Raw genomic sequence first — 24,721 nt, forward strand, 5'->3', positions numbered from 1 at the left:
CATGCATCAGATACTCTTGTTAAGCACTAGGGACACTGCACTGAACTAGAGATGTCATCTTTGCCATCAAAGTGCTTGTTTTCTAGACACGTTGAGCAATAAGATACATAATGGGTATTACTGTCCAATTTTCACCAAAACTCCCATTGGATAACCTTAGCTGTCATGCTATCCTTAAAACAGACTTAAAATGGTGTGGTGCACTAGTGACAGCTCAGATATTGGTTCCAATTCACAAATTCATTATGTGATACAGAACTATCATTGCTGCCACAGGGCTTTATATGGAACACCAGAAGTCATTCTGTGAAGGACTCAATTATCTCCTCCGTATGATGTGTTCGCAAATAATTAACATGCCCTCTAACCAAAGAATTTTGATCCTTTTCCGTGAAGTAATTAGCTGCTTTTAGCAGGGCATGCTGCCTACAATGTGTTCTACATGTTTTTTTTTCTTTTTTGAGTTTATGGCTAACTTCCACATTGCCAGGCAAGACATTTAGCCAATACTTTTAAGTGAAAAATTCCCTAATGAACTTCATGTTATGGAGCCAACATTTTCACAACTTTTCTGGCACACCAATGTGTTTGCTCCACAAAAACAACCCCATTTAGGAAACCTCTGACTACTGATGAGATATGAATAGCTTAAATACATCAGACAGCTTTTCTCCTGATCAAAGCACCAAACACCCAATTTGAGGCCAAGTGTTCAACTCTATTGTCTTCACTTAGTCATGGAATTTTATAATTCTGTGAAATGGATTAGGTAATTTTTGAATTAATATTTTCAGTGTGTTAGAGCCAATATAAAATTTTGTAAAGTTTTTGAGCTTTTGATACAAAGCTAACAGTGTCACAAACCATAAGAAAATGTATTGTTCCTTTAACACATCTGGAGGTTGGTTACATTGTTGGTTCAGCCACTCAGCAAGGACGGGGCACCATCACATCTATGTGATTCTTTAGACCTGTTCCTCAGAAGATACTGGTTTAAACCTTCACTAGTGTATACAGTAGTGAGCAAGGGCAGAGTATAAAGATGGCCACCTTTAAAGCTTTGCCTTGGAAAGTGTTTTTTCAACTGGTAATAAAGGGTCTACAGCTGATTTCTCCTCATGACTAGCATTGAATTATAAGTACGCCCTGAGACCAAGCACTGTAAAAGTGGGATGGGATTATTATTATTAACTTCAATTAACTATGATTCATCCCCTGGGACTCTGGTAGTGCTTTATGTTCTCCAAGATCTAAGTATCTCTTGTCTTTCCTGAATAAAATGGAATTCCATTGCCTGGTAACAAAGGGATGGCAAGTGAGGATAATAGATACTGAACAGGATCTTCCACAAGCATAAAAGGTAGGACCTACTAAAGTTTTGGGGATTTCTCCTTTAGTTTTATGAAAAGTAAGAGTGACTATAATGCAAAAAAAAAAAAAACAAAAACCCCCAAACCAAGGACTACTTAGGAGGTGATATAATTAAGAGTATGACTTTTTTCTACAAAGAGGTTTGGAATTAGTATAAACAGTAAAAGTAAAACAGAAAGATACTTGTGGAGATTTCTAATTCTTAAGATTAGTGAATAATACCATTTCCCAACTCTGTGAACTTTTGTTTATAGATTGCCTACTTTAAAAGTAGTAAACAGTAGGCTTCTACATTTGCACCTCAGCAAAACTACAACACAAAGCAAGATCTTATTTTTAAGACAAAAGATTGTATGTTTATTTTGATCTACTTATGATTGTTGAATTTTACTTTCTCTATTTGCCCAACAGTGGCCAGTTTGTAATTTTTATAACTATAGTTATTCACTATTCGTTAAATTTTTATACTTTTTTGTTTATGTAAAGTATTAAAAGTTCCATAAATTCAAAAAATGTGCTAAAGGCAAGGATGCTTACAATCTCCATCACCTGCTTATTGATGAGTCTAATAACTTCCTCAAACCATTTTCCCTAATAGATAATAAAGATGATGTGTCTACTTTTAAAGAAATGCTAAATAGGAACTGTTATTCTGTGAAATCTGGCCACAATTGCTTGTTTTAAAATAAATACGCATTATTTTGATTAAAGATATATTATTGCCTTATGACACAGCCTGCTGCATCTCATATTTTAATGCACAAAATTAAGCGTGATGATTGTTAGAAATGTGATACCTGGGCCTCCACTAGCAGAGGTTATGATTCGGTAGATCTAGGATGGGGCTGTGGGATTTGGCCTCTTTAGTAAGGGTTTCTGTGAAAAAATATTGCAGTCAATTTGTTATTTTGTATTCTTGGTCAACTGCTGAATTAAAGCTATGTAAGATTTCCTGAAGTCTTTCCAGATTATCCCTTATTACTCCTATTTCCAGTATATCATTGAAATATAACAAAAATTATTGTTAATAGAGTTACTGTACACTGCTGGTTGTCTACCTAGCGTTAACCCTCCTTCCCTCATTCACGCATATCCACCCTTCACCAACAGAACCTATGTAAGGTGGGAAAATTCTCATACTATGGGTTATATCACCCCCTTCGCCAACATGTTTTACCGGATAATCAAATCACCACATACCATTTCACAGGGAGCAAGACTGGTTACAGGAATGAGTCTAGAACCTCATTTTTAGAAATGTGGAAAATTTCAAAGTGTTTTGGGAACAAGTTTCTTTGATTTCTTAAAATAGACCCATAGAAAGTAATAGCTGGGCTATCTCACTTCCAGCCTGAGTATGCAGTAGGCACTCAAATGAGGGTAGAGTGTATGAGATCACAGAGGAGCAGGGCTAGAACTCAGACTGAAGCAAGACTGATCACCACCATAAGTCTGCACTGTTTCAATCCCATAAGTGAAAAAATTCCCTCACTGTCATTTTGAATCATACATTATATTACATGCAGTTAAAAGCATCTTAATTGATTGAATATCTAGAGGATTCTAGGCAGTTTGCTCTGTGGTAGCTCTTCACAAGTCCAGTCTTAGGTATCTAACTTGCTGTAACATATACGTGCTGCATGGCTCATAGGTACCTTCAAAACAATATGTCCAAAGCGATTATCTCCCCAGCTTACTTCTCCTTTATATTCCCATGACAGCACATGCCACACAAATCCACTGGGGAAACGGAGTCAGAAATCTGCAAGTCATCTCTGATACTTTTTGGTATATTCCCTATACCTTGCAGCATTCTTGTAAATGTTTAGTAACTAGTTCCCAGATACAGGAAAGTCCTGACTTGAATCTTTTATCCTGTTTGCAAGATGCAAACATTCTGACAGTGGCTGATTTTAACCCACCAATATTGTCAATTTTCTCTTCGACCAACTGTAACCAAAAGACTTGAAGACAGTGTAGGGGTTCTCAGAGTGGGGTCCCCAGACCACCAATATCAGAATCACCTGTGAAATTGTTACAAATGCAAATTCTTCATCCCCAACAAAACTCACTGGAAAAAAAAGAAAACTATCTGTAGTTGAAGTCTGGTAATCTGTGCTTTAAGAAACCCTTCTGGTTGTTCTTCTTTGTGAACCACTCTCTTAGTGGATGGTAGATCCACAAAGTGAAATGAACCTAGCTTCTGAATCAACATAAAAAGGAAATCTGTCCATGGACCAGGAACACCTGCGTTGGACTGTTACATAAAAGATAAATTTCTTTTGAGTTTACCCATTGATAGTTTCAAAGGTTACATAGTATATCAGTAAGAGTTTTCCAGAGAAACAGAACCAACAGGGTGTGTGTGTGTGTTTGTGTGTACGTGTGCATGTGATTTATTTTAACGAATCAGCTCACATGATTGTGGGAGTTGGCAAGTCCTAAACTTGTAGAGCAGACCAGCAGGCTAGGAACTCAGGAAGGATTTGGTAATGCACTTTTGAGGCTGAATTTCTTCTTCTGTCAGAAACCTCAGCTGTTACTGGGAAGACTCTCAAAGATTAGATGAGCCGCCCCCTGCATTATTGATGGTAATCTCTACTTAAAATCAACTGATTGTAGATGTTGACCACATCTAAAAAATATCTTCTTGGCAACATGTACATTTGTTTGGATTAAATGACTGAGTATTATAGCTTAGCCAAGTTGGCACATAAAAGTAACCATTACAACCAGTCAGTTTTATCTCAACTAATAGAATCATTTTACTCTTGTGCTCCTTACTAGAAATATATATATATGTGTATATATAATTTCAGTCGCTAGAATGCGTTAAGCTCTTTTCTGCATTGAGAGCTTATACATGGTTCACTTTACTTGTAACAGTTTCCTTTTTAACTCTTTACCTAATTCCCATTCATCTCCTATTTCTTCTTAAGTGTTATTCGCTCAGAGCAGTTTCTCTAACTCTCCATTTAATTAGACAATTCATTTTATTTTTACTAAGAATAATTTAATTATGTAGTTATATATGTTTATGTGTTTAATGTTTAACTTTACAGCTACTCTGGAGGCTGAATGAGAGCAGGAAACATGTATCTTTACGTGACTTACATTCATTATCACCTCTAATTCTTATACTTAACAGGGAGATATCATTTTTTTTCTGAGTGAGTGGACTAACTTGTCTCTGGTTACATAACACAACTAGCTGAAGTGCTTATTGAGGGCAAGGGGAATACAGAATGGGTAGTGGAAGCAGGTGGTTATAAAAACCAGCTGTAACCATGTGACCAGTTACAGAAGCAATTCACAGTTACAAGATTGTAATTGTCATGAGTGTTTCTTCTCTATTTTATTATGAATACATTTATTTTTAAACATTAAGCAAATATCTTTGTTTTCTTCCCTCTTTCCCCCTTATCATGTAACATACGATGTATTGACTTTATATCACAATATTTAAATATTGGTAGTACATTTTTGGTTGTACACAGGATAGTTGTACCATGTTAGGTGAAGTATGACCTTATTATTGTCTTTATTTGGAGTTTAAATACGGTTTAAGAAGCTGCATACGGATGACAACTGGTCAAGGGCTGAACTTAACGATGGTTAACTACATAGATGAATTTGCCAGACCACGCTGCCCAGATATTTGGTCAAACATTATTCTGGATGTTTTTGTGATGCTGTTTTTGAATGGAATTAACATTGAAATCAGTGAATTTGAGTAAAGTAAATTACCCTCCATAATGTGAGTGGGCTTCATCCAACCAGTTGAAGGCCTGAGTAAAACAAAAAGACTGACGTCCACCAAGCTGGAAGAGATTCTGCAGCAGACGCCTTCAGACGTGAATTGCGATGTCAGCTCCCCCGCGCCTGCGACCTGCTGGCCTGCTTTGAGGATTCTGAGCTTGCCAGCCTCCATAATCGAGTGATCCAATTCCTTCAAAGGAATCTCTTTCTATGTATGTATACATCTTATTGTTCCTGCTTCTCTGGAGAACCCTGACTAGTACAGATTTTGTAATACAGAATTTTTTAAAACCCCTGAAATTACACATATGATCCGATGTATAAATAACTGCATTTACTAGGAAGATGGTTCAATAGTCTACTAAGCTACTCAAGGTAGTTTGTGATCTAATGAAGTCTAAGTGGCTTGGCTAGGATGCCCGTCTATTTAGCAATCTATTGATTGTATCAGTAACCATGAAGGCAAGTTGTTATAGGCTGAATTGATCCAGAATGGACAATCTCCAATGTATGATTTATTTAATTGAAACAATGGTTATCACCAGGGAGTAATTTCTCAAGACCAATCTATAGTGTTTCTTCATTGTGATTTTAAAAACACTTGAGGCCTGCACATCCTCAGTTAAAGTCTATGCGTGATTCTCAGTTTCCTGAGAAAAGATGCTTAGAAAATAACTAATTCAAATACTCGTATACAGTCATGTGCTGCATAGTGACATTTTGGTCAATGATGTACCACATATATGACGGTGGTCCCATAAGATTAGTACCATAGAGCCTAATGTGTAGTAGGCTATACCACCTACCTTTGTGTAAGTACACTCTATGATGTTCTCACAATGACAAAACCGCCTAAAGATGCATTTCTCAGAACATATCCCTGTTGTTAAGCAACACACGACTGTAGTTCCATTCACTTCTCAAGTATGAAAAATAATTCTTAAGCTTAGGCTGTTTCAAAGCTAGAATTATGTAAAAAAATCTCTAAATCTGTACAATTCATGTGTGAGTGAGTAGAATACACCTTAAAGGCAAATTATAATATTTATCCATGAACGATAAGCATGCCTGTGAATCACCAATTTTCTTTTTTATGTTTCCAAAAATTTAAAACATAGGCTCCATAGGCATTGATTAAAGATATGAAGAAAGAAAGAAAGAAGAGAAACAGGTAAATTTTACTGCTGTATAGCTATTTTACACATGTAGTACATAAAATAACTATAAAAAGTAACTTCAGCATCCAAAAAGGCTTAGACCTCTATCAATCTGATAGCTGGACAATAGTTCTCCTATAAAGTCCACACAGCTCTTTCAGAATATTTGTCAAGGCAATGCCTCAAGTGTACTGCCGACTACGCCGCGTGGTTTAGGTTCTTTCAGCCAAACTGCATCATACCACCTCTTGTATGGAATCACTTCATCCCCACCATGTGCTGAAAATAAATTATAATCTGTGATCTAGTAGGAACAAGTATGTGTGATTTGACTGTTCCTTGGAGACAATTCAGAGTAGATGGAAATGCTATTACCTTTTCTCACAATGAGGTTTATATAAGTTTTGCTCTTAAATTTTATTCTTTGAAGAGTTTCTGAAGTACAAGTGTGTGCTTGCTCTTTTCATGTTGGAAATAATGCATATACGCAGACAACAGCAGAGTCTACTTGTCTCTGTAAAGCACGAGTGCAAGAAGCTGCAGAGTGTTTTTCTCCAGGGGTTAAAAATAAACCATTTGTAAGAAATTTATTTTGCCTTTTTTATATAAACAATTCAAATGAAAACACAACTTTACAAGTATCTTCATTTCCTTTGTTCATTTTGACAGGCTATTATTCACCTGCATTTGTAATAATTTTTCCTATCTGTTACAAAGAATCCAAAAAAAAAAAAAAAAGAGGATGATAGCATTGTATTGCTTACTGTTCCTTGAATATAGTGTTTCATAATATCAATCAATCTAAGGTTCATATTTCTTCCAAAGTCAAAATTTATATTGAACTGTAAAAATAGAAGAGAAAGAAGCTAGCTATAGGATTACAAAAGTGAATGTGATAATTTATTGAAATGTTTCAAGCATTTGCATCCATGGATGGGCTTCCTTTGTGCCCAATATAAATATCACTTCAAGTAGAAATGATCCTGTGAATGAATTAATTAGTCTTGGATCAATTGAAAGTGTCGATTATGCATTTCTTTAATGAGGCATTGTATTATTAATATATTTATTATATGGTTGGTAGCCCCAACTAATATTGTTACCAAACTGAAGTAGGTTTGCTTCTTGGTGAGTTGAAGTCAAAGCCTTCACCAGAAGTAGTTGTCACACAAAGTAAAATTTATTTGCAGCAAATAGAGACCATAAGGAATCGCTTCCAAAACTGTGGCCCATGAGCAAGGGAAAGCAGGGGCCTTTTATTTCAGAGGGGGAATGAACATTCAAAAGGCAAGTTCCATCATCACATGTAGAGGCGCGTATAAGCTTGCACAGGTGCAGTTTAAAAACATGCTTTCACATACATCACATGTTATGTTAATAAGGTTTATGCTCTTCTTGATGCAGAGATCTTAATATTAAAATAAAGCAAGGGTAGCTCTTGGACACTTCTCAGCCCATCTGCACAGGCATCACTCTTGCAGTGGGGTTTGGACCAGTTCAGGGAGGTTGGTAATTGCATCTCTTAAAACAACTGAAGAAACCTCCTTTAAGTTACTGGGACAGTTAGTTGTGACAGAATGTTCTCTTACTGTTCATGAAAAAACGTGGCATTAAGATTGAAAATGTGTCATTCTGTCTTTCATTTTGTTTTTATTTCTAAACAATCCCAAAGACTGAAAATATGGGTCACATCTCTCAAAATAAACTGCATAATTTTGGTTTGTTTAGGAGACAATTCTTATGTATCTCTAATTTAAAAGGATGACAATGTGATTATGACATGAATATTGATTATAGGAAACAGTTAAACAGGATAACTTTTTCAATAATTTTAAACTTCTGAAATGTACCTGTATTAAAAATAAATTTCTATAGGAAGTATCATATGCAATGAAACACCCAACAACTTAAACTAGTGAATATAATATACAAATCTAATTAAAGGAAATAACTATGAATCATCAACTTTCAATCAAAGTAAGTGAATACCAGAAAATAAAAGAGCTTAGTGATATCCTGGGTCAATGGTCAGAATTTCCTCTAAAATTATGATAATAATTTTGATACTACTGTCATAAACTATAATAAACCGTACTTATAACTACATTTCTAATACATTTATATTTTACTCCCAATGTTATGTCTCTCAAATTTTGCTCCATGTCATAAATGAAAATTTTAATTAGATACTTAAATATCCATTTTCAGAATATACTCAGTATAAATATTGTCTCCTCAAGTTTGAATATTATGTATACTGAGCTACAAATTTTTTAAAAGACTTTCCTTTTTTTATTTTTTCCTTTATTTAAGGAAAGTACTATATTGGATAAAAGTTTTCTTTTCTCATATAATTTTCTTGAACCCATATTTATTTAGTCTTTTAACATACAGTATTTATTTTCTTTGTCATTGTTGTTGTTCTTGAGTAAAACATATTCTTGAGCCTGATGATGTGCTACAATTCCATATACCCCCAAAATCATGATACAGACTGTCTCTATGATCCCTGATTCTTTCCTGCTCCTCTCTAGTTATCCTCCTCCAGAAATCTATCACTATAGATTAATTTGCTTGTCGTGGAAGTTTATATAAATTATATCATGCAACATAGGTCTGATTTCTTTTGCTCAAAAGTTTCAGGAATACTGAAAAAGAATTTTTCGAAATGATTGTATGAATTCTTATTCTCATCAGGAATGTATAATATTTCAAGATGGTCTATATCTTTCATAACACCAGTATTTTCTGCCTTTTTAATTTTAGACATTTCGATGTGGGGAATGCAATAGAATGCTGTTGTGGTTGTAATTTTATTATCCTTGATAACCAATGATGTCCAGTATATTTCACTGACTGAACATTTAACTATTCTGGTTTTAGTTTATTTTTATTTTTACTAATGCCTCAAAATAAATTATTTATTAGATTGATTATATTTTTTTCTTGTTGATTTGTATGAATGGTTTACCTATTCTGGGTACAATATCTATTTCCAAAATAAATCTTGGGAAATATTCACTAGTCTGTGGCTTGTCTTACACACTCACTACTTCTGTTCTTTGGCAAGTAGGAATTCTTAAATTTAGTATACTCCAATTCATCTTTTTTTATTAATTTTAGAGAATTTTTAATAGCTTTATTTAGGTATAATTTACATACAATAAAATGCAGTTATTTTAAATTTATAGCTTGTTGAGTCTTGGCCAATTAATAAAATCATATAATCAAAATTGCACTTAAAGGTCTAGCATATTTTTATCACTTCACAAAGTTCCCTCATACTTCATTGTAGTCAATTCGCTTCAAACACGTACAGTCCATACAAACACTAATCTGCTTTTTATCACTGTAGCTTTATTTTGTTTAGAAATGTATATGCATAGAATCAAGCAGTACATCACCTTTTTATAGGCTTCCGTCCATAAGCCTGACTTTTTGAGATCATCCATGTTACTGTATTTATTAATAGTCTGTTCTTTATTATGGCTGAGGAGCAATTCATTGTAGTGACATACCACATTTTAATTGTCCATTCACCCATTGATAGATATTTGGATTGTTTCTAGTTTGGGGCTATTATGAATAAAGTTGTTAAAACCTTTTCATGATTACATAATTTCATTTATTTCGGAGAGATATTAAAAGTGCAATGGTTTTAGAATCATATTGTAAATGTATGTTTAGTTTTATAAGAACCTTCCAAGCTCGTTTCCAGAGTGGTTGCACCATTTTGCATTCTCAGCAACACTGCATGAGAGTTCCACATTTTTGCCGTTAATATTGTCATTTGTTTTATTTTTAACCATTCTTATGGTGTGCATTGGTAGCTCACTGAAGTTTTAATTTCTGTTTCATGGAAGCTAGTGATACTGAATATTTTTCCACGTGTTTTTCGGCTATGAATGGTTTCTTTGTGAAGGGTGTTGTTAAATCATTTGCCATTGTTTTATTTGGGCTTTTGTCTTCTTTCATCAAGATTAAAACATTGTTATTAATTATTATTTTTTATACTTTCTGGATTGGTTATTTTTCAATTTTAACCAATCTTGCATTTCTGGGACAGCATTCAATTAGTCACAATGTATAACTATTTTTACATATCTATTTTTACATATTACTAGATTTAATGAGCTCATATAATGGTAAGGACTTCTCTACCTATGTTTATGAGTGGTATTGGACAGCAGTTTCCTTTTCCTGTAATGTATTTGTTTGGTTTTGTTATCAATGTAACACATAATTTATAAAATGTATTGGGAAGTCCTTTCACTTTCTCCAGTTTGTGTAGGTTTGGTACCATTTCTCCTTTACATGTTTGATAGAATTCACCAGTAAAGACACCTGGGCCTAGAGATTTTATCATGAGAAGGTATATAATTACGAACTCAACTTTTTAAATTGATTTAAGGTAATTCAAGTTCTCTATATTTTTCTTGAATCCATTTTGGTGCATTATAACTTCATTGCTTTTTGTGACTTTACATGTGATTGCACCCAATATGGCAGCTTGCTTCATCCAGAGAATGAGAGAGAGGGTGAGAGAGTGTAATGCAGCCCTTTATAGCCATACACTAGTTGAATGACTTTTGGATTGATTCCAGGTTGAAGTAACATACCATCACTTCTGCATATGATATTCATCATACAGACCAATTCAGGTAGAATATGAAGGAGATTACAAGACATTGTGAAGATAAAGAGATTGGAACCATTGGAGGTCATCACGGAGGTTGGTTAATAAAACACTCTTAGTGATTTCATACAAAAATATATCACTTTTCGGATAGAAGTGCATGGAAATCTTCAATTATCTCCAACTAATAATTTTAAAATATTTATTTATGCATCCAGTTCTACTAGGTTTTTCTTTATGGATTTTGAGCCCTATCTTAAGGTTATATAATCTTTCATATGTGTCTTCTGTTTTGATCATTTTTTTCCTATGAAATATTCCTGCCTATTTTTAGTAATAATCTGTTTTATTTTTATTTTATTATGTATTTTATGTCGTATTAATATATGAAATATATGATGATAGGGCAGTATGAATGTTTTCTGCTGTGCTGGTACAGCCTCAGTCCTAGGCAGACTGTGTCTCTGTGTCTCTGTGTCTCAAGAGGAGAAATTTCTCAGTGATTTTTGATTTAATGTGCTTTTTTTTTCTATCATTTTCATTTAATTCTTTCTCACAGTTTCATTTCTCTGCTGAAATTCCCATTTCTTTGTTCATGTTGTTAACTTTTCTTACCTTTAACATATTATTCCTTTTATTTTATTTTAAAATCACTGTCTAAAATTTCCAACACCTAACCTAATTTAGTGATACTGAGTTTTTGTCTTTTGACATTGAATTTTTTCTTTGATTATTTTGTGTCATTTTTTTTTTACTGGAGACTGGACATTGTGTGTAGGATGGTGATGACTGAAGTAAATCATACTTTTTCTTTGAAATAGGCATGCCTCTTTGTGCTAGGCTATTACTGTGAGGGATAAAATTAATCTAGTCAGGAGTTGTCCTGGGTTTTGATTTTTATTGCCGTTATTCACTTTAATACAACACTACCCTCAAATTTCTCCAGCCTTATCTTGTGCGTAGAGTGGGGACTGGGTTTTTTTCTCAATGTTAGAAGGTATTTTCTCAATATTCTTGCTCCATCCTCAGCTTAAGCCTTCCCTACATTCCCATATCTTGGAGTATCTCTCCATGCTCTTGTCTTTCCCAGTGTTAGACTGTGGTTTCTTGTTCCTTAGAGCTTGCTAACCTGGTGATGGTAGGCAGTATGCATGACTTCTACCTTGCTGATGTAGCCTCAGTTTTAGACAGACCATGTCTCCATGTCTCAAGAGGGGGAGATTGCCCAGTGATTTTGCCCATCCTCAAGTGATAGGAGATCTCTAAATAATCTGGCCTCAGAATGATTTTCTCCCTTCCTCCACAACACTGAGAGGTTTTTATTTTCCTTCCCTTCTTGTAGCTGTAGTAAATCTTCATTGCTGCTCTGGAAGCAAAAACATTTGCTTTTTTTCCCCTTAGATTTTAAGTATTATATATGAGTTTTTGGTGGTCATTTCTTTTTCAAGGACCCTGCTACAGATGGGTATATCCCTGTGTCCCACCTGTCTTAGAAGTGTTTGTATATCCCCAGATTTCAGGCTTCTTAGTTGCCCTTCAAACTCAACTTTAATAGTTTCAAGGAAAGGCATTATCTTGTAAATCACCCCAAATTTTCTCGCAGACAGAATAAGTGTGCTGCTCTTTCCAGCTTTCTGCTTCTTAGGGGGAAGCTAGAAGATCCATGTCTTTATTTTAAACGCATCTCCTGATAAAGTACATAGATAAGTCTTGATTATTCTATTTGGTTTATGTTTGTCTTACCTCATATTTTTATTTTATTGTTTCGCCTTTTCTGCCTTATTTTTATTATGCAAATATTTTAATATACCATTTTAATTCCATTGATTTTTAGTGTAATTTATTTGTGTTAATTTTTGGGTTTTGATCTAGTGATTGCAACATGCATCTTTATATTATTACAATCTAATTAATTTAATATAGAAATTCTTTTGGTAAAAATATAAGAACTTTGCAGTAATACATTTCAATTAACACACTCTATGCTATTTATGTTACATGTATATTTCATCTATGTATGATACAGTGTTATAATTTTTGCTTTACATTATCATGTCCTTTACACAATTAGAATTATCTATTTATAACAAGTAGATTTTTAATATATATAGAACTAAAATTATATAATTATATGAAATAACCCACGTGTGTGTGTGCGTGTAGGTGTGTGTAATCTATCACATATTTATCACATCTAGTGTTATTCATTCATTCCTATATATCAAATTTACCATCTGATGTAATTTCCCTTTGGCCTCAAGCATTTTACCTAATTTTAAAGTACAGCCCTTCTAACATTAAATTATGAAAATACTGTTAATTCAATTTTTCTTTTGAATAATAGATTTCCTGAATACAGAAGCATTTTTTAAAAGTAATTTTTGTTTCAGCATTTTGAGTACAAAGTTTTTTCACCTTCATTGTTTCTGATAAGAAGCAAACTATTAATCTGTTGTTTACTTGTATACATAATGTGCCATTTTTGATTCAGTGATTCCTCTTTGCTTACTAGCTTCACTGCTGCTCTGAACTCTATCATCTGCCTCCTCAAGTTGATAACATTGCTCTTTTTTGCCATCTGAGCTGTGGAGTATTAGATGGGGGCTGGACAGGAAAGGCTAAAGGAGCTATCAACTTGCAGTTCTAACTAGAGGTAGTAGCCTTCTTTTAAGAGTAAAATTTTCCCAAGTTTCTGTCTATTTTGGCTCTTTTTCTGTGTTTTCAAATATTCATTTTTAATATTTTTGTCCAGTGTTTAACATATGTTTGCTGAGAGAGAGATTGCCCAATATAGTCATACCACCAGTAGTGGAATGCCCCAAACTTAATTGCATTTTAATTTTTTTCCTTGTCTCCTCAAGCATTAAGTCATGATGGTAACAAAAATTAGGAAAGTGCTCACAAAAAATAATAGATTCATAAGAATTATAATCATATCAAAATTTCTGATAAATCACGTATGGAGTTATGCATCTGCACTTATCAGGATTCTCCAGAGAATCAGAACCAACCAACAAGATGTATTGTATATATAATATAAAATATTATAAATATAATATATATATATTGCTATAAAGAATTGACTCACATTATTATGGAGATAGGCAAGTACAAATCTGTAGTGTGGGCTGGTAGGCTCAAGACCCAGGAAAGCCAATGGTTCAGATGAAGTCTGAAGGCAGTCTGCTGGAATTCTCTCTTGCTTGGGGAGATGAGTCTTTTTGTTTTATTCAGGCCTTCAACTTATTGGATGAAGTTTAATCACATTGTGAGGGCAATCCGCTTACTCAAAGCTCACCAATTTAAATGTTAATTTCATTAAAAAAAAACACCTTCAAAGTTAACATAAAATTAATCATCATAGCATCCTGATATATGGAATCCATTTCATCTAAGATTTATGGTTATTATAATTGGGAGAAACAGGAAGGTAAGAACCAAGAGACCTGGCAGAGTTCTGTAGCAAGAAAGTTTTACTCTTTCATTCTACTGGGTTGAAAAAAGTCTTTTCTTTGTTCACATATAGCCCATGATCTTTAGCTTACAATTCTGTAAACTATTTGTTACTTCTCCGTGTAAGTATTCCTTTAGGTATCTCAAAGGGCTCATAAATGTTATGAGTCCTGTGGGTAGCATGTAACAACTCATCCCCTCAGTGGAGGGAGGGACTTGGGTAATTAAATAGATATATATCAGTTGTTAGCTACTTTATGAATAAAGAATTGCAAAACAGAGAATTGGAACTGGTATACTTTGACAAGTGTGAAAATGAACACAAGTCAAAAGTTTCTGGACAAGGATCTCAAAGACAAAACCCCAAGTTAGATCTATCTGTTGTTCAAATGATGTCCAAGGATTAAAAATAGGAGAAGTGTCCTAATTTTGATTGAGATGGAAAACATTAAAGATGGAGTAGATAAATGTCACAGACTTTTGTAACAAGTCATTTGAATAAAACTATAAAGTCAAAGACTGAGAATTGAGTTGATTTTCCAAATTATTTTTTAAAAAGTGGGATTTTAAAATACATAGAGGAGAGGAAGTCAAGATGGCAGCGTAGGCAGACTCTGAACTCACCTCTTCCCGCTGACACAGCCAATTTACAACTACTCGTGGAAAAATTACCCCTGACAGAACTGAAAACTGGATAAGAGGAACTCTGCAACAAAGGACAATCCTAATTGATGTAGAAGAGGCAGAAACTCCCTTCTGGAGAGAAAAAACGCAGCCTTCACAAGCCGCCAGCTTCATGGCCGCCGGGAGCAGCTCACAGGTACGCACCCTCCCTGGGGGCGCGGGGCCCTGAGCCGGGGAGCGCCCCGCTGGGGGCATTTTGTGGACCCAGCACAATCGAGACCAGCAGCATAATATCTGACTTTGCCTGCTACTAAAACATTGGGGAGTACCCCCAGAAAACCCGGTTCACAAAGAAATTAAAACCGGCTCTTAAAGAGCCCATGTGCAAAATCACCCGTTTTAGAAAGCAACCTAAAATCACCAGAAAGAAAGGTACACTGTGCTCTGGTGAAAAGAGACTCACCTAATAGGCCCTGAGTGCATCTCAGTGAGAGGTGAGACCTCTCCAGGGACAGGGACATTGGCGGCGGCCATTGTTGTGGCCTGGTCTGGGCATGCTGACACAGAAGCCATTGGAGCTCTCCCTGAGGCCTGCTAGCCCAGGGTCTGCCCCACCCGTTAGAGCATTGATTTAATCCAGCTCAGCCAGGGCAGGCAGCCCACCCTAGAGACTGGCCCCACCCAACAACAAGCCCTCAGGTAACTTGTGGCCTACATAGATTGGTGACTGGATTCTCTGCAGCCTGGCAACTGAGCCCACTTCAGGGGGGCAGGGCCTGCACAAGGAGCAGGTAAAGAGTGTGGGGTGGTGGTGGAATGTGTGGGGCTCCTGCAGTGGAGAGACGGGGTCTTCTTCGGGAGGTCAGGCAGCGCACACGGGGCAGGACTGTGTTGACTGTGTGTGTGGACCTCTGGGCGGCAGGGCTTGTCAGCTGCAGAAGACTTGTGCTTCTCAAAGACCCACATAGGGGGTTTACCCCACCTTCCAAAGCCTGAAACAATTGGGTGCTCCTGTGCCTGAGGCCAGCCCCAGCCAGCTGCAATCCTCAGAGAGCTGACAAGAGACCTGATAGGCTAGAGGCTTACAGCAATTGTAAGCCCCTGAGCCTAACAACCTGCCACGCTGGAGGCCTACTCACTTACAAGAAATACTGCAACACAAATGTGATATTAGAACTTGCAGCGAACTGTGCTAGGGCTCCAACCACCTGACAAAGAGACTGAAGGGCCCACAACAACTACAAGCAACTGAGCATTACAACAGCTGGCCAGGAGCATAACTTGGCCTCCCTGGGTGCCTACAGGGAGAGCAAACAGGCCACAACAGAAGGACACACATAGCCCACATAGGGGTCACCCCTGGAACATTGAGAACTGAGGGAAGCACACTACAGGCCTCCTAAGGCATCACCTACATAAGGTCACCTATCCAAGAGCAGGAGACGTAGCTGACCTACCTAATACGTAGACACAAGCACAGAGAAAGAGGCAAAATGAGGAGGCAAAAGAATACATTCCAAGTAGGGGAACAGGACAAAACCCCAGAAAAGGAACTAAGTGAAACAGATATGAACAACCTACCCGACAGAGAGTTCAAACTAAGAGTGTTAAGGATGCTCACTGATCTGGGGAGAAGAATAGATGAACTCAGTGAGAATGGAAGATATAAAATGGAAGATATAAAAAAGATATAAAAAAGAACCAATCAGAAATGAAGAATACAATACTGGAAATGAAAAATTCACTAGAAGGACTCAAAAGCAAAGTAGAGGATACAGAAGAACGGATCTGCGAGCTGGATGAAAGACGAGAAGAAATTACCCAAGGTTAACAGGTAAAAGAGAAAAGAATTAAAAAGAGTGAGGACAGTCTAAGGGACCTCTGGGAAAACATCAAGCGCACTAACATCCATGTTATAGGTGTCCCAAAAGGAGAAGAGCAAAACAAAGGGGCAGAGAACCTATTTCAAGAAATAATAGATGAAAACTTCCCTAACCTAAGGAAGGAAACAGACATCCAGGTACAGTAAACACAGAAAGTCCCAAACAAGATAAACCCAAAGAGGCCCACACCAAGACACATCATAATCAAAATGTCCAGTATTAAAGATAAAGAGAGAATCCTAAAAACCGCAAGAGAAAGTCAAGTTACATACAAAGGAAACCCCATAAGGCTATCAGCTGACTTCTCAGCAGAAACCTTACAGGCTAGAAGAGAGTGGCATGATATATTTAAAGTGCTAAAATGAAAAAACTTGCAGCCAAGAATACTCTACTCAGCAAGGTTATCATTCAAAATGGAAGGAGAGATCAAAAATTTCCCAGACAAGCAAAAATTAAAGGAGTTTGTCACCAAGAAACCAGTGCTACAAGAAATGTTAAAGGGACTGATTTAAGGGGAAAAGACAAGACCACAAATAGGAAAAATTATCTATTTCCATGAAGAGGGTAATGGATACAAATACACAGAAAGGAGGTTAGATATGATGTCAAAAACACAAAAGGAGGGAGGAGGGGAATTAAAGAGTAGAGCTTTCACACAAAGGTCAAACTAAAGAGACCATCAATTCTGTATAGAAGAAGAAAGGAACAGAGAAGGACTACTAAAACACTGAGAAAAAAAAAGTTAAAAAATGGCAGTAAGTACATACTTATCAATAGCTACTTTAAACATCAATGGACTCAATGCTCCAATTAAAAGGCATAGGATGGCTGATTGGACAAAAAATCAAGACCCATATATATAGTGCATACAAGAGACACACTTCAGACCTAAAGACACTCACAAACTGAAAGTGAAGGGATGGAAAAAGATACTCCATGCAAATGGCAATGAAAAGAAAGCTGGGGTAGCAGTACTCATATCAGACAAGATAAACTTTAAAACAAAAACTGTAAAAAGAGACAAAGAAGGGCATTACATAATGATCAAGGGAACAATCCAACAAGAGGATATAACACTTGTAAATATCTACGCACCCAAAGTAGGTGTACCTAAATATATAAAGCAATTATTAACAGACATAAAAAGAGAAATAGACAGCAACACAATAATAGTAGGGGACTTTAACACTCCACTCACACCAACGGATAGATCATCCAAACAGAAGATCAATAAGGAAAGATTGGCCTTAAACGACACACTAGAACAGATGGACCTAGTAGATATATACAGAGCATTCCATCCAAAAACCGAAGAATACACATTCTTTTCAAATGCACATGGAACATTCTCCAAGATTGATCACATATTAGGCCACAAAACAAGTCTCCATACATTTAAGAAGATTGAAATAATACCAAGCATCTTTTCTGACCACAATGGTATGAAACAAGAAATCAACTATAGGAAGAAAATCAGAAAAGCCACAAAGACGTGGAGGTTACACAAAATGCTACTGAACAATGACTGGGTCAATGAAGAAATCAAAGAAGAAATCAAAAAATACCTGGAGAAAAATGAAAATGAAAATATGACATGCCAGAATTTATGAGATACAGCAAAAGCAGTTCTAAGAGGGAAATTTATAGCAATACAGGCCTGTCTCAACAAACAAGAAAAATCTCAAATAAACAATCTAACAATGCACCTAAAGGAACTGGAAAAAGAAAAAGAAACAAAGCCCAAAATCAGTAGAAGAAGGGCAATAATAGAAATCAGAGCAGAATTAAATGAAATAGAGACTAAAAAAAAATAGAAAAAATTAATAAAACAAAGAGGCAGTTCTTTGAAAAGATAAGCAAAATTCACAAACCTTTAGCTAGACTCACCAAGAAAAAAAGAGAGAAGGCACAAATAAGTAAAATCAGAAATGAAAGAGGGGAAATTACAAGAGACACCTCAGAAATACAAAAGATTATAAGAGAATACTATGAAAAGCTATATGCCAACCAACTCGACAATCTGGAAGAAATGGATAAATTCTTAGAATCATACAACCTTCCAAAACTGGATCAAGAAGAAGTAGAGAATTTGAATAGACCAATCACCAGTATGGTGATTGAAACAGTAATCAAAAACCCCCCCAAAAATAAAAGTCCAGGACCAGACGGCTTCCCTGGTGAATTCTACCAAACATTCAAAGAAGACTTAATACCTGTCCTTCTCAAACTCTTCCAAAAAATTGAGGAGGGCGGGGGAGCTCCCTAACTCATTCTACGAAGCCGACATTACCCTGATACCAAAACCAGACAAGGACAACACACACAAAAAAAGAAAATTACAGGCCAATATCACTGATGAACATCGATGCAAAAATCCTCAACAAAATACTAGCAAATAGCATACAACAATACATTAAAAAGATTATACACCATGATCATTTGGGATTTATTCCAAGTATGCAGGGATGGTTCAACATTCGCAAATCAATCAACGTAATACACCACATTAATAAAATGAAGAATAAAAATCACATAATCATCTCAATATATGCAGAGAAAGCATTTGACAAGATACAGCATCCATTTATGATAAAAACTCTGAATAAAATGGAGATAGAAGGAAAGTACCTCAACATAATAAAAGCCATATATGAGAAACCCACAGCTAAAATCATCCTCAATGGTGAAAAACTGAAACCTATCCCTCTAAGAACAGGAACCAGACAAGGATGCCCACTGTCACCACTCCTATTTAACATAGTACTAGCAGTCCTAGCCAGAGCAATCAGGCAAGAGAAAGAAATGAAAGTGATCCAAATTGGCATAGAAGAAGTGAAACTGTCCTATTTGCAGATGACATCATTTTATACATAGAAAACCCTAAAGAATCTGCCAGAAAACTTTTAGAAGTAATAAACAAATATGGTAAAGTTGCAGGATACAAAATCAACATACAAAAATCAATTGCATTTCTATACACTAACAACGAAGTAGCAGACAGAGAAATTAAGAATACCATCCCATTACAATGGCAACAAAAAGAATAAAATACCTAGGAATAAACTTAACCAAAGAGGTGAAAGAGTTGTACATGGAAAACTATAAAACATTGCTGAAATAAATTGAAAAAGACACAAAGAAATGGAAAGATAATCCGTGCTCTTGGATTGGAAGAATTAACATAGCTAAGATTTCCATACTTCCTAAAACCATCTATAGATTCATTGCAATCCCTATCAAAGTTCCAACAACACTTTTCACAGAAATAGAACAAAGAATTCTAATATTTATATGGAACAACAAAAGACCCCGAATAGCTAAAGGAATCCTGAGAAAAAAGTACAAAGCTGGAGGCATCACACTCCCTGATTTCAAAATATACTACAAAGCTATAGTAACCAAAACAGCATGGTGCTGGCACAAAAACAGACACATAGATCAAGAGAATAGAATAAAAAGCCCAGAAATAAACCCACACATCTAATGGACAGCTAATCTTTGACAAAGGAGCCAAGAACATACAATGGAGAAAAGAAAGTCTCTTCAACAAATGGTGTTGGGAAAACTGGATAGCCACATGCAAAAAAATGAAAGTAGACCCTTACCTTACACCATACACAAAAATTAACTCCAAATGGATTAAAGACTTGAATGTAAGACCTGAAACTATGAAACTTCTAGAAGAAAACATAGACAGTATGCTCTTTGACATCAGTCATAGCAACATATTTTCAAGCACCATGTCTGACCGGGTAAGAGAAACAATAGAAAAAATAAACAAATGGGACTACATCAAACTAAAAATCTTCTGCACAGCAAAGGAAACCATCAACAAAACGAAAAAACAACCTAACAATTGGGAGAAGATATTTGCAAACCATACATCTGATAAGGGCTTAATCTCCAAAATATATAAAGAACTCATGCATCTGAACAACAAAAAAACTACCAAGCCAATTAAAAAATGGGCAAAAGACCTGAACAGACATTTCTCCAAAGAAGATATACAGATGGCCAACAGACACATGAAAAGATGTTCAACATCATTAACTATCAGGGAAATACAAATCAAAACTACAATGAGATATCACCTCACGCCTGTCAGAATGGCTACAATTAACAAGACAGGAAACAATATGTGTTGGAGAGGATGTGGAGAGAAGGGAACTCTCATACACTGCTTATGGGAGTGCAAACTGGTGCAGCCACTATGGAAAACAGTACGGAGATTCCTCAAAAAATCAAGGATAGAACTACCATATGATCCAGCTATTCCACTGCTGGGTATTTATCTAAAGAACTTGAAAACACCAATGCGTAAAGATACATGCACCCTTGTGTTCATTGCAGCCTTATTCACAATAGCCAAGACTTGGAAGCAACTAAGTGCCCATCAAGGGACGAATGGATAAAGAAGATGTGGTATATATACACAGTGGAATATTACTCAGCCATAAGAAATGATGAAATTCAGCCATTTGTGACAACATGGATGGACATTGAGGGTATTATGCAAAGTGAAATAAGTCAGAGGGAGAAGGTCAAATACCGAATGATCTCACTCATTAAGTAGTAGATAATAACAACAATAAACAAACACATAGAGACAGAGATTGGATTGGTGGTTACCAGAGGGGAAGGTGGGAGCGAGGAGGGCGAAAGGGATAATTTGGCACATGTGTGTGGTGATGTGTTGTAATTAGTATTTGGGTGGTGAACATGATGTAATCCATGTAGAAATAGAAGTATAATGATGTACACCTGAAATTTATACAATGTTATAAACCAATGTTACTGCAATAAACAAAAAATTAAAATAAAATTTAAAAAAATAAAATAAAATAAAACGAATATGGCAAAATGAAACAAATGTTGCATCTTGGTGTTATGTTTGAAAATTCTAATAATAAAAAGTTGAAAACAAAAATAAAATAAAATACATAGAAATATTATTTAAATTATTTAGTTAATTAAATTCAAATAGACTATTTTAAGAATGATAAATATTAAATATGTTTTTCTCAGGACATGAAAATTTGAGGTTATCTTGACAGAAACATTTATATAATTTTTAACTAGTACTAGCTAATATTTTTTAATTAAATGTTTGATAAGATATTGGTAAATTGCTATAAGGTTTTAAAAAATAAAATATCAAATTAGTATCAAAAGGGAATTTATTTGAAAATTATTGAGGAGTCTCAAATTCAAAATTTCTGTCTAAATTTATATATGTTTTAGACTATTAAAATCATTTCAGGGCAATAAATTTTAGTTATTAATAATTTCTAATCTGTGGAATAATAAATGTCACAAGTTGAACTGGGAATGGCTTACAATGAATATAATAGTAAACTCCCAACTATAGTGCTATATAAAATATATATTGAATTTATATGTTAGGAAGAATAGTGAATTATGTCTTTAAGAATTAAGTGAATACACATGTGCTCACACACACATAAGTATATGTCATTCTATGATCATTAGAAATGCCCTACTCTGTTCCAACCTATGTAATTAGTTATTTCATTTTGAACAATGGAATTTAAACATTCAGAAACAAAATAAATAAATATTATTCTTTTCCTCTCAATTTCAGTTTTTACATACAACTTTAAATGTATATTGCCACATAAGTTTTTCTGCCGCTGAGGTTTGTTGCTTCAAGTGTCTACAGAGGTTAACTAACTTCATCTTGAATGATTCTTCCATTATCTGCTCAGTCTACTTGGCCTAGAAATGCCTTCAAGGGAAATGATTGTGCATCTCATCCTTTATGACATTACTGGAATAGAGAAAAGTGATTTTATACAGTCATGATTTTGTCATCTTTAAAAGTTATTTGAATGGACCCAACGAGAGATGGTAAATGAGCCAGAACTATCAATGGGGAATGGCATAAAAGAGCCCTTTTTATCTTAGTTCTGAGGGGACAAAGGAGAGAACTGTTAATGGAATCCATAGGGAAAGGTAGCTGAAGGAGACAGCGCTCAGAAAGGAGCTGGGGAAATTCCACCACAACCAACCCTTTTACCTTGCGGGGAGAAGTCAACAACACGGACCCAAACTCTTTCTCCTCCCAAGCCCACTGAAAGCAAGAAGCCAAGATGATGTAGTCTGTTAAGGTCAAACTCTTGACTGACCACAGGGCTAGGGGAGGAAATATAGTGGTAAATGAAAAATAAATAACCAAAACATATTTCCTGCACAGTCATTAAAAAGTGTAAAATTATGCAAAACATTGTATAATATCACTTCACCATCTTGTTGCAAATGTATAACTACCTCTTCCAATGGGACAAGAAGAACTTTCTAGCATCAAGCTAGCAAATCATTAAATTTCATTAATCTCATTTTTTAGATGAAAAGGAAGATTGTTAATAAGATCCAAAATCCCCTTGCCCTGCAAGCAAAGTTATAAAAGTGATTTTTGGAAGAAAACTGAAAATCATTCCAGAAGAATTCTGAGTCTTGGAAATCTAAAGGAAGTCATATATTATTTCTAATTTTAAAATATTTGGTGACAATATATATGTCTAATTTGGGGCTATAGGAAACCACATATGTACATACATACACAGTCTCCTGCAATTATTTAGTATATTTTTTTCGAGGGCTAGATAGCAAAGCAATAAAATATTAATCCTAAACCAGAATACAGTTTCAGAGTCTGCAACTTTCCCTTTGAAACATAAGGTATGATATTACTGAGAGACAATTATAATATAAAGAATGAGAACATTTGAAGGTAAGCCCAAGGGATACAGCAAAGAAAGGTCTCATTTGCATAAACAGAGTTGTATTAGGGAACGGATATAATAGAATGAGATGCAATAAACAGGATTCAAAAGTACTGTGACAAAATGACTGATCAAACAAGTTTGCAAAAATAAAGCAATAGAAGTGATTGCATGGGGTCTAGCTATGGAAAAGATAGATATTCAACATTTTTCTCTAATTTTTCTTTATTCGTACTTTTCTGACTTCCAGAAATCTCTCTCTCCCTTTCTCTCTCTCTCTGTCACTGTAGATAGATAGATAGATGGATAGATAGATGTGTGTGTGTATGTGTGCACATCCGTATGTATATATACAATGTGATATGTGCTGTGTATATATATATATATATATACACACATATGTGTGTGTTATGGAATGAATGTTTGTGTTCCTCCAAAGTGTATATGCTGAAACCCTACTGCTCAATTGATGGTATTAGGAGATGGGGCCTTTGGAATGTGATTGGAATTAGATGAGGTCACGAGGGGGAGCCATCATGAATAGGATTAGTGCCCTTTTAAGAGTTGCTAGAGAGCATGCTGCTCTCTGCTCTCTGCCATGTGAAGATACAACAAGAAGTCAGCAATCTGGAACTTGGAAGAGGGCCTTCACCAGAACCTGACTGTGCTGGCACCCTGATCTTGGACTTCCAGACTCCAGAACTGTGAGAAATAAATTGCTCTTTTTTATAAGCCACCCAGTCTATAGTATTTTGCTATAGCAGCCGAAACAGACTGAGACCAGTGTATACAATGTATTTATTGCTTAAACCAATACATGGAAGAGTGGTGAATTTACCAATATCTGCTTAGTTAATAGGTATCTATTTTTTAATCATCTATTACCAGAATCTTTGTCTACCTAAAATTGACCAAGTAATTAAAAACAACAGTGTCACTAGATCATGCTCCAGAAATCAATTTAAATCAATTATAGAAATAGATTGTTTTTTACTGACTGATGAAGGAAGGATTCTTCAAGAAGAAATTGGATTTATAAAAAAAAGCATCTGTGCCCAAAAACAATAGAATGATAAAATTCTTTTAAATTTAAAT

The sequence above is a fragment of the Diceros bicornis genome, chromosome 20 (genome assembly GCF_020826845.1).
Source record: "Diceros bicornis minor isolate mBicDic1 chromosome 20, mDicBic1.mat.cur, whole genome shotgun sequence".
Classification (NCBI taxonomy): Eukaryota; Metazoa; Chordata; class Mammalia; order Perissodactyla; family Rhinocerotidae; genus Diceros; species Diceros bicornis.